The sequence below is a fragment of the Macrotis lagotis genome, chromosome X, assembly GCF_037893015.1.
Source record: "Macrotis lagotis isolate mMagLag1 chromosome X, bilby.v1.9.chrom.fasta, whole genome shotgun sequence".
Lineage (NCBI taxonomy): Eukaryota > Metazoa > Chordata > Mammalia > Peramelemorphia > Peramelidae > Macrotis > Macrotis lagotis.
The window spans coordinates 128,935-136,806 of NC_133666.1; the positions used below are offsets into that span (position 1 = coordinate 128,935).

Here is a 7,872-nt window from a genome sequence, read left to right on the forward strand (position 1 = left end):
GGCTGGCTGATGAGGGCTGAGGGAAATGACTTGGGGGGAGGGGGGCTCCTCATTCCTTTGTGACTGATGTCACACAGTTCCTTTCCTTCCCTCCTCCCTTCCCTCACCCTGCAGTGACCACAACCCCCCTCCCTCTACTAAGTAGGTAAGTTTTCTTGGTCTTTGCAGAAAGAAATTAGTGTGGGAGAGCAGCCACTTCCCTCCTCCATCCCCCCCCATTCCCCTCCATCACCCCCATCTTCCAGATTGACCTACCTGTAGGGTCCTGCTAGTGCCTAAGTGGCTGTGAGTGGGGGAAATGCCCCTTCCCTGCTCCTGCCTTAGTCTCTCCCTTTCTCCTCCTTATCTTCTCCTCCCTTCCCCTCCCTCCCAACCCCTAACCTTTTCATGAAGCCCGCCCCTCCTCCCCAACTGGCTTCAATTAGCGAATAGGAGAATGTATGTGTGGTCCTGGGAGTATCAATCCTTTTGTTTCTACAGGTAAGGTGGTTATAGGGAGGATCTGGTTGTGTGTGTCTGTGTGTCTGTATGTGGGGATGTGCGGCCTCTTGGGTGTGTATCTTCAGGAGTGAACCTGTTTGTGTTTCTGGGAATTCCTACCTGCCCAGGCCTCTGTCTGGTATTTGGGGGTGGTAGGGTGTTGTGGGGTTCAGAGGAACCCAGCTGGGACACTCCTTAAAGACTTCTACCTGATGAGAGAAGGTTCTTCACCAATACCTACAGCCACATCTTTCCAGTCTTTCTGCTACTAACATCAAGCATAACCACAGAAAACTGCCCCACTCATATACTGGATCATGTATTAGGTAGATTTCACGAAGGATTAGTGTTGACCCAGATTTGGATTTACTGATAAACTTCACAGTGTGATTTTTCAGGAGTTCTTAAATATTTTATACAAATGTTCTTCAGTTCCTTTAACAACTTTCTGTGCGCAGGTTTATGTGAGATGGGCCTTTCCCTTTCATATCTGGAATAAGTACCTTCTATATCTGACATATGCCAGTGTCTCTGGAGAACATTACTGCAAAGATGTTTTTCCTCCTTAACTGCTGCCCTTCTCATTTTAATTGTATTTCATTTCTGTGCAAAAACATTCCAACTTTGTGGAAGCACTGTTATCCATTTTATTGTTTTATCATAAACACTTCCCCTACTGGTAGATGAGAAAAGTAATTTCCTCCTTGCTCCTTTAATTTGCTATTCATTTTCCTTTTATACTAAATTCATGTATCCATTTACAGTTTAATGTGGTAGGTGGTGTGAGGTGTTGACATGCTATCAAATTTCTCCCAAACTGTTTTCTCTTAGTCCATGCTTAATTGCAGTTCAGGGGTGAAGGGGAAAAAAAAGAATCAGTGTGCAGAAAAGAACAGAAGAAAATTTACAAGGAAGCAAAGTAAAGAAGGGCATCTTTGAATACCATTTCAAATGTTTGTTTATTGTATGTACTTTCTTGAATAGAAAATGTTTGCTTCATTACGAATTCTCTAATGTTTTCCTGCATACAAGACAATGTTTTTTTCTGATTTTGTATTTAACTTTTTAAAAAATTATTAAAATAAATAAAAAAGCAGAGAGGGGCTAAAAAAGAAAATGACTAGTACTTTTTACTATATTCTTAGAATATTGTAATAAATTTTTCTTAAATTGCCACATTCCTACCATACCAATACTTTTCCAAAATGTTATCTATCAAGCAATACTTTAAGAAAATGATTAAAAGTTAGTCAATTATTAACACAGTACACTTTCTCCCATGTTCCCTTTGGATCAGTTGAGACAATAAGAAAAATTAGATGAAAAGTTTCTAAAATTGGTGCCAGGACATCCTTCACTTTCTCAGCATCTTCATTGGTCTCTTCAAGGCTTGTCAGTGCTTCTGCCCCATCTTTGCTTTCACCATCTAGTTCAAGGGGTTGATTCTGAAGTTGTAATACCCAAGAGTCCATTTGTATCTTGCTGCATCAGCTTCTGGGAAACCAGGGCTTTCCAGCATAAGAGCTCTGAGCTCATGGTCCGTGTGACAGCCCTTGCTGCCAATCTGACTGCTCTTTCAAAAAATATTTTATTAGTTTTCCAATTATATACAATAGTAGTGTCTACCTATCATTTTTGCAAAGTTTTAAAATTTACAATTTTTCCCCCACCTTCCCTTCCTTCCCCCTATCCAGGCTTCTCTGAAATTCCAGTCCTCTTGGTTCCTATTAGAAGAATAGTGTTCCATAATGTGCATTTACCACAATTTGTTCAGCCATTCCCCAATTGATGGACATTCACTTGATTTCCAATTCTTTGCTACCACTAACAGAGCTGCTATGAATATTTTTGTACAAGTGATGTTTTTCCCTTTTGCAAGATCTCTTCAGGGTATAGACCCAGTAGTGGTATTGCTGGATCAAAGGGGATGAACATTTTTATTGCCCTTTTGGCATAATTCCAGATTGGTCTCCAGAAAGGTTGGATGTATTAGTGTCCCAGATTTTCCACATCCCTTCCAACATTGAACATTATCCTTTCTGGTCATATTGGCCAATCTGATAGGTGTGAGATGGTACCTCAGAGCTGCTTTAATTTGCATTTCTCTAATCAGTAATGATTTAGAGTAATTCTTCATATGACTATGTATACCTTTGATTTCCTCATCTATAAATTGCTTTTGGATATAATTTGACTGTTTTTCAATTGGGAATGGATTTTTTTTTTATAAATTTGACTCACTTGTCTGTATATTTTAGAAATGAGTGTTTGTAAGACATAGTTGTAAAAATTGTTTCCCAGTTTACTACATTTCTTTTGATCTTGGTTACAGTGATTTTGTTTCTGCAAAAGCTTTTTTAATTTAATGTAATCAAAGTTACCTAGTTTGTTTTTAGTGATGTTCTCCATCTCTTCCTTAGTCATAAACTGTTTCCCTTTCCATAGATAAACTATTCCTTGAACTCCTAGTTTGCTTATAATATTGTCTGACAACATCTTGTTAAATCTTGTGAAACTGAGTTCATTTATAAATTAAGCTTGCCATGCTGGAGAATAATTATTTACAGGCACCCAAGCCATCACTCTCTGAGCATCCTTTCTCTTCAGAACATTGGGAGTACAAAGGATGCTGGCGAATTAATAATTATTCATCGTCCATATGAAAGTTCTAGGTAAGGTTGTCTAGGAAAAAATATGGTTATGAACTTTTCTTTTTACCTGATACTCTAGCCTTTGGTGTTTCTCTTCTTGTAAGTCCCTCTTTTAGACTATTTATATCCCTTGTGAGATTTTTATCTATTTTCTCACTGTCATATAATTGACTGCATGTTTCCTACAAAATAAAATCAGTTTACTTGTACCAATAACATTTTAATTTGCAATACATTAGTAACATATTAAGTAAAAGGAATTATATCAGAAAGAATAGAGCAACAGTCAGAAATTTAAATCACTTCACACACTAACTACTACATTTCTGCAAAAAAAGTTTTCTTCCTTATGTAAGAACAACATGACTAATTAGGGTTGAGGGTGGGTAAGCTTAATACAGCCAAAAAATCAGTACCTAATTAAAGTTTATAGATTGAGAAATTTATTAAAATAATTTTTCTGAATTTAAAAAAAATGTCAATATGTGTGTATAGTAATAAATTGTTACTTTTTTGTACAGTTTTTTTGGATAAATAATACCTCCAGGCCAAATCTATGTATCTAGAAGATATACTAAACATGCAGTGTTAGCATGGTTTCTAAATATGGAAACAAACTTGAAAGTTGGACAAAATTGCCTTTAAATGAGAGCATATGAAGAAGCAGTTTTTAGATGAAGAAATCAAAGAAAGCTATATAATCCCATAAAAAAAAACACTCTAAATAATTGTTAACAAGATAAATGCAAATCGGATAAATTTAACTTTAATTCATCCTGCTTAATAATGTAAAATTCATTCATTTTCTACATGTCTTTTATAATTCCATGTAAATGAAAAAATTTTGACATATTGGTGAAAGACAAGATGTTTCCTTGTGCATGTAGATTTCAAAACTGATATTTATACTTCATTTGTAAAATGAAGATTTGACTAGGAGTGGTACAGTCTAAACAGATTCTGGGGCAAGCTAGGTGGAGCAGTGGTCAGAACACCAGTGGAACCAGGAAGACCTGAGTTCAACTCCAGCCTCAGACACTTAATAATTACCTAGTTGTGTAATCTTGGCAAGTCGCTTAGATTCTATGTGTAGGTAGTTTAAAAGACTTTTGGAGGGGGGCGGGGCGCAGGACGCCCCCGCAGCCTCCGCGCCCGGCCGGCCGGCCCCGGCCCCGCCCCTGCGACCCCCCTTCTCCCTCCAGGAGGCCGGGGGTCGGGGCGGGCCGCGCGGGGGGGGGGGGGGGCCTCGCGGAGCGCGCAGCGCCGCAGCCCGGGCTCCCGCCCTCTTCCCCGCTCGGCCCCACCCTCCTCCCTCCCGGAGCGGCGGCGGCGGCCGGAGGAGGAGCATGGCGGATGGCCGCAGAACACCCGAAGCCCACGAGAGCTCCACCTAGTTCACAGGATAAAGTCTCCCCGCGCATCTCAGCCATGGCCAAACCCCAGGTGGTCTTAGCACCTGTGCTCATGTCGGAGCTCTCTGTCAATGCCCCAGAGTTTTATCCGTCGGGTTACAATTCTAATTGTAGAGATTCTTCCTATGAAGATGGATGTGATAGTTTCCCTACTCTTACAGAATATGTACAGGAGTTTTTGAATCACCGCGTTACAGAACAGCCAGGAAGTTTTCAAACTGAAATTGATCAGTTTGCAGACACTCTTAATGGCTGGGTCACTACTGATGAAGCTTTACAAGAGCTTGTGGGACTCATCTACCAAGAGGCCACAACTGTTCCACATTTCTCTTACATGGGAGCAAGGCTGTGTAATTATTTGTCTCATCATCTAACCATTAATCCACAAAGTGGAAATTTCCGGCAGTTACTACTTAAAAGGTGTCGAACTGAGTATGAAAACAAAGATCAGGCTGCAAAAGGAGATGAAGCTACCAGAAAACGATTTCATTCCTTTGTACTTTTCCTGAGTGAACTTTACCTTAAACTGGAGATTAAAGGAACAAAGGGGCAGGTTCAGAGAGCGGATATTCTTCAGGCTGGTCTTCGGGAATTACTGAATGCACTTTTTTCCAATCCTGTGGACAGCAATTTAATCTGTGTAGTAAAACTACTGAAGTTGATAGGGTCAGTTTTGGAAGATGCATGGAAGGAAAAAGGAAAGACAGATATGGAAGAAATGATTCAGAGAATTGAAAATGTGCTAGATACAAATTGCAGCAGAGATGTAAAACAGATGCTTTTGAAGCTAGTGGAACTCCGATCAAGTAACTGGGGTAGAGTTCATGCCACCTCAACATATAGAGAAGAAACACCTGAAAATGATCCTAATTATTTTATGAATGAACCAACATTTTATACATCTGATGGCATTCCTTTTACTGCTGCTGATCCAGATTATCAAGAAAAATATCAGGAGTTACTTGACAGAGAGAATTTCTTCCCAGATTATGAGGAAAATGGAACAGATTTATCAGGGGCTGGAGATCCATAATTGGATGACATTGATGATGAGAGGGACCCAGAAATAGAAGAAGCCCATGAAAAATTTTGCTTAGAATCAGAGCGTAAGAGAAAACAGTAAAGTTAGATTAAAGGATATAATCTTTATAAGGCAGTTTAGGTTTGATGATTAGCAAAACAGAAGGAAGCAAGGAAACATGTCACATTTATACCAAATTAAGTATGTTGAGTTTAAGTTAATAATATATGCAATTTTAATTTTGTTTAACAATGTCTGCCAAAAAGAAAAAGTAAACTTATTTCCTATAACTTAAATTGTGTATATATATATATATATATATCATAGTTTATTATGTACATATTATAAACTGTTTTGGCTGCAATAAAATGTATTTGAAATTAAAAAAAGACTTTTAGAGACACCCTGTTTCTCAGAAGTAAGGCCCAGCAAGGAGGCTGTGCCCTGAGGTTGGCACAACAACAATCCTTTGCCCTCTGGATAATATCACCCTTTGGCAAAATGTATTGTTTGGATCAGCATCAGTTATTCACTGAGAGATTGATTTCAGTCCCTTCTATTTCCCGGGGACCAGAGAGTCAACATCCATTACATTTCTTGATAGGATCAGAATTTAGCTCTTCTGGCTCTGTACCCCACAGAGTAATCACAACCCAAGACTTGAGTTAATGACTGTTCCCTCAGGAACCAAGAATTCCTGTATTGGACCAAGAAATGTCAACCATGAGAACTGTCCCAAGAAAGGGATCAACACCTTTCATGTATAAAGGTGGGCCCCAGTATCAGCAATTTAAATACCCTCCTCACTCTGAAATCAAACTTCTGTGTGAGGTCTGACCATCCTGTTTCTAGCCTTCTCTGTTTTGGGCTCTAGTGGCCAGAATGTGATTGATGGTGGTGACAAAGTTGAGAGCTATTTTTTTTTACTTTCTACAGGATATGGAAAATCTGCATGTTTATAAGCAGAAACTGAGACAATCTCTCTGAACTTTTCACAGTAGTAAAGAGTAATGATGGGGCAACATCTTGGAGTAAGGGGATAAGAAGAGTGGGATGTGATTAAGGAGAATTAGGGGAAGCCAAAGGATAAGGCCAATCTCATTGGTTTAGAGTGAAGGGAAAGAACTGATAAAGACCAGGAAACTCATATTGAGTAGAATCTTATCAATATCAAACATTTTGCAAGGGAAAGAAGTTCAGACAGGAGTAACAGGCTTATAGCAATCACTTGAGGATGTATGGGAAATTCTCAAACCATAAGTTCAACCACATCACTTCCCCAAATCAAGAAGCTCCAATGGCTCCTATTGCTTCTAAGATAAATATGAACTAATCTACAGCATTAAAAATCAGGTGTAGTTAGGTAAAAAAAAGAAACTTGCTGAGCAAAAGTGAGAAGAGACAGAGGGAAAAGGGTATTGAAGGGGTAGTGTGGCTCTATGGACACAAGGTTACAAATGGCTAGGGAGAGAAAAGGGGTAAATGTGCCCTCTCTCACTCTTTGGGGTCAAGCTGTGTCTCTCAGCAGGACCCCAGACCCATCTTTGGAAATACCTTCGTGGCCTTTGATTCTCTTCAAGTACCTTGTATAAAATTCCCCTTCCATGTATATGCTGATCCCTCAAAAAATAAAGTAAGCTCCTTGAGGGCAGCACTTGTTTCATGGTATCCCTAGCCTAGGGTCTGACATGAAGGAGGCACTTTTAGGCTGACTGATCTACTGATATGAAAGCAATGACAGAGGCATAAAAGAAAATCCTGAGGACTTGATTAAAGGAAGATAGTATAACTTTATAGACAGACTAGATCCACAGTGGTTTTAGCTTTATATTATTCAAGGTGAGATTTGTTTTAGATTTCATAATACAAAAGTCCTTATTTAGAAAAGTAACATATTTGAAATTTAGAGAAGCTAGGTAGCAAAGTGGATAAGAGTGCAGGGCCTGGAGTCCGGAAGACTCATCTCCTGAGTTCCAAAATGGCCTCAGACACTGACTAGTTGTGTGACCCTGGGCCAAGAAAATCTCACAAAGAGTTGGACACAACTAAAAACATGACTGAGCAACAGCATCTTTGAAATAGAAAAGGTGAGAGTGAGTGGCTGAGGAACCATCTCACCCATGTGCGTGTGCTGCTCAGACAAAGGCAGTGGATCTATAGGCATCCTAAACAGTATTATATGCCTGGAGCTGACCTACCCAAGTTGGTCAACACTAAAGGCACTTTAAGGAAAATTCTAAAAAAACATTTTTGGAGAGAAAGTTAAAGCCAGGCTAAAACTGAGCAGTGGCATTCTATTAGCTTCATG

At 39.4% G+C, this 7,872-nt stretch overlaps 1 pseudogene; it reads left to right on the forward strand.

The window, feature by feature from the left end:
- Nucleotides 1–4,559: 4,559 nt before the first annotated feature.
- Nucleotides 4,560–5,760, forward strand: LOC141499690 (polyadenylate-binding protein-interacting protein 1 pseudogene; annotated as a pseudogene).
- The last annotated feature ends 2,112 nt before the right edge of the window (nucleotides 5,761–7,872 follow it).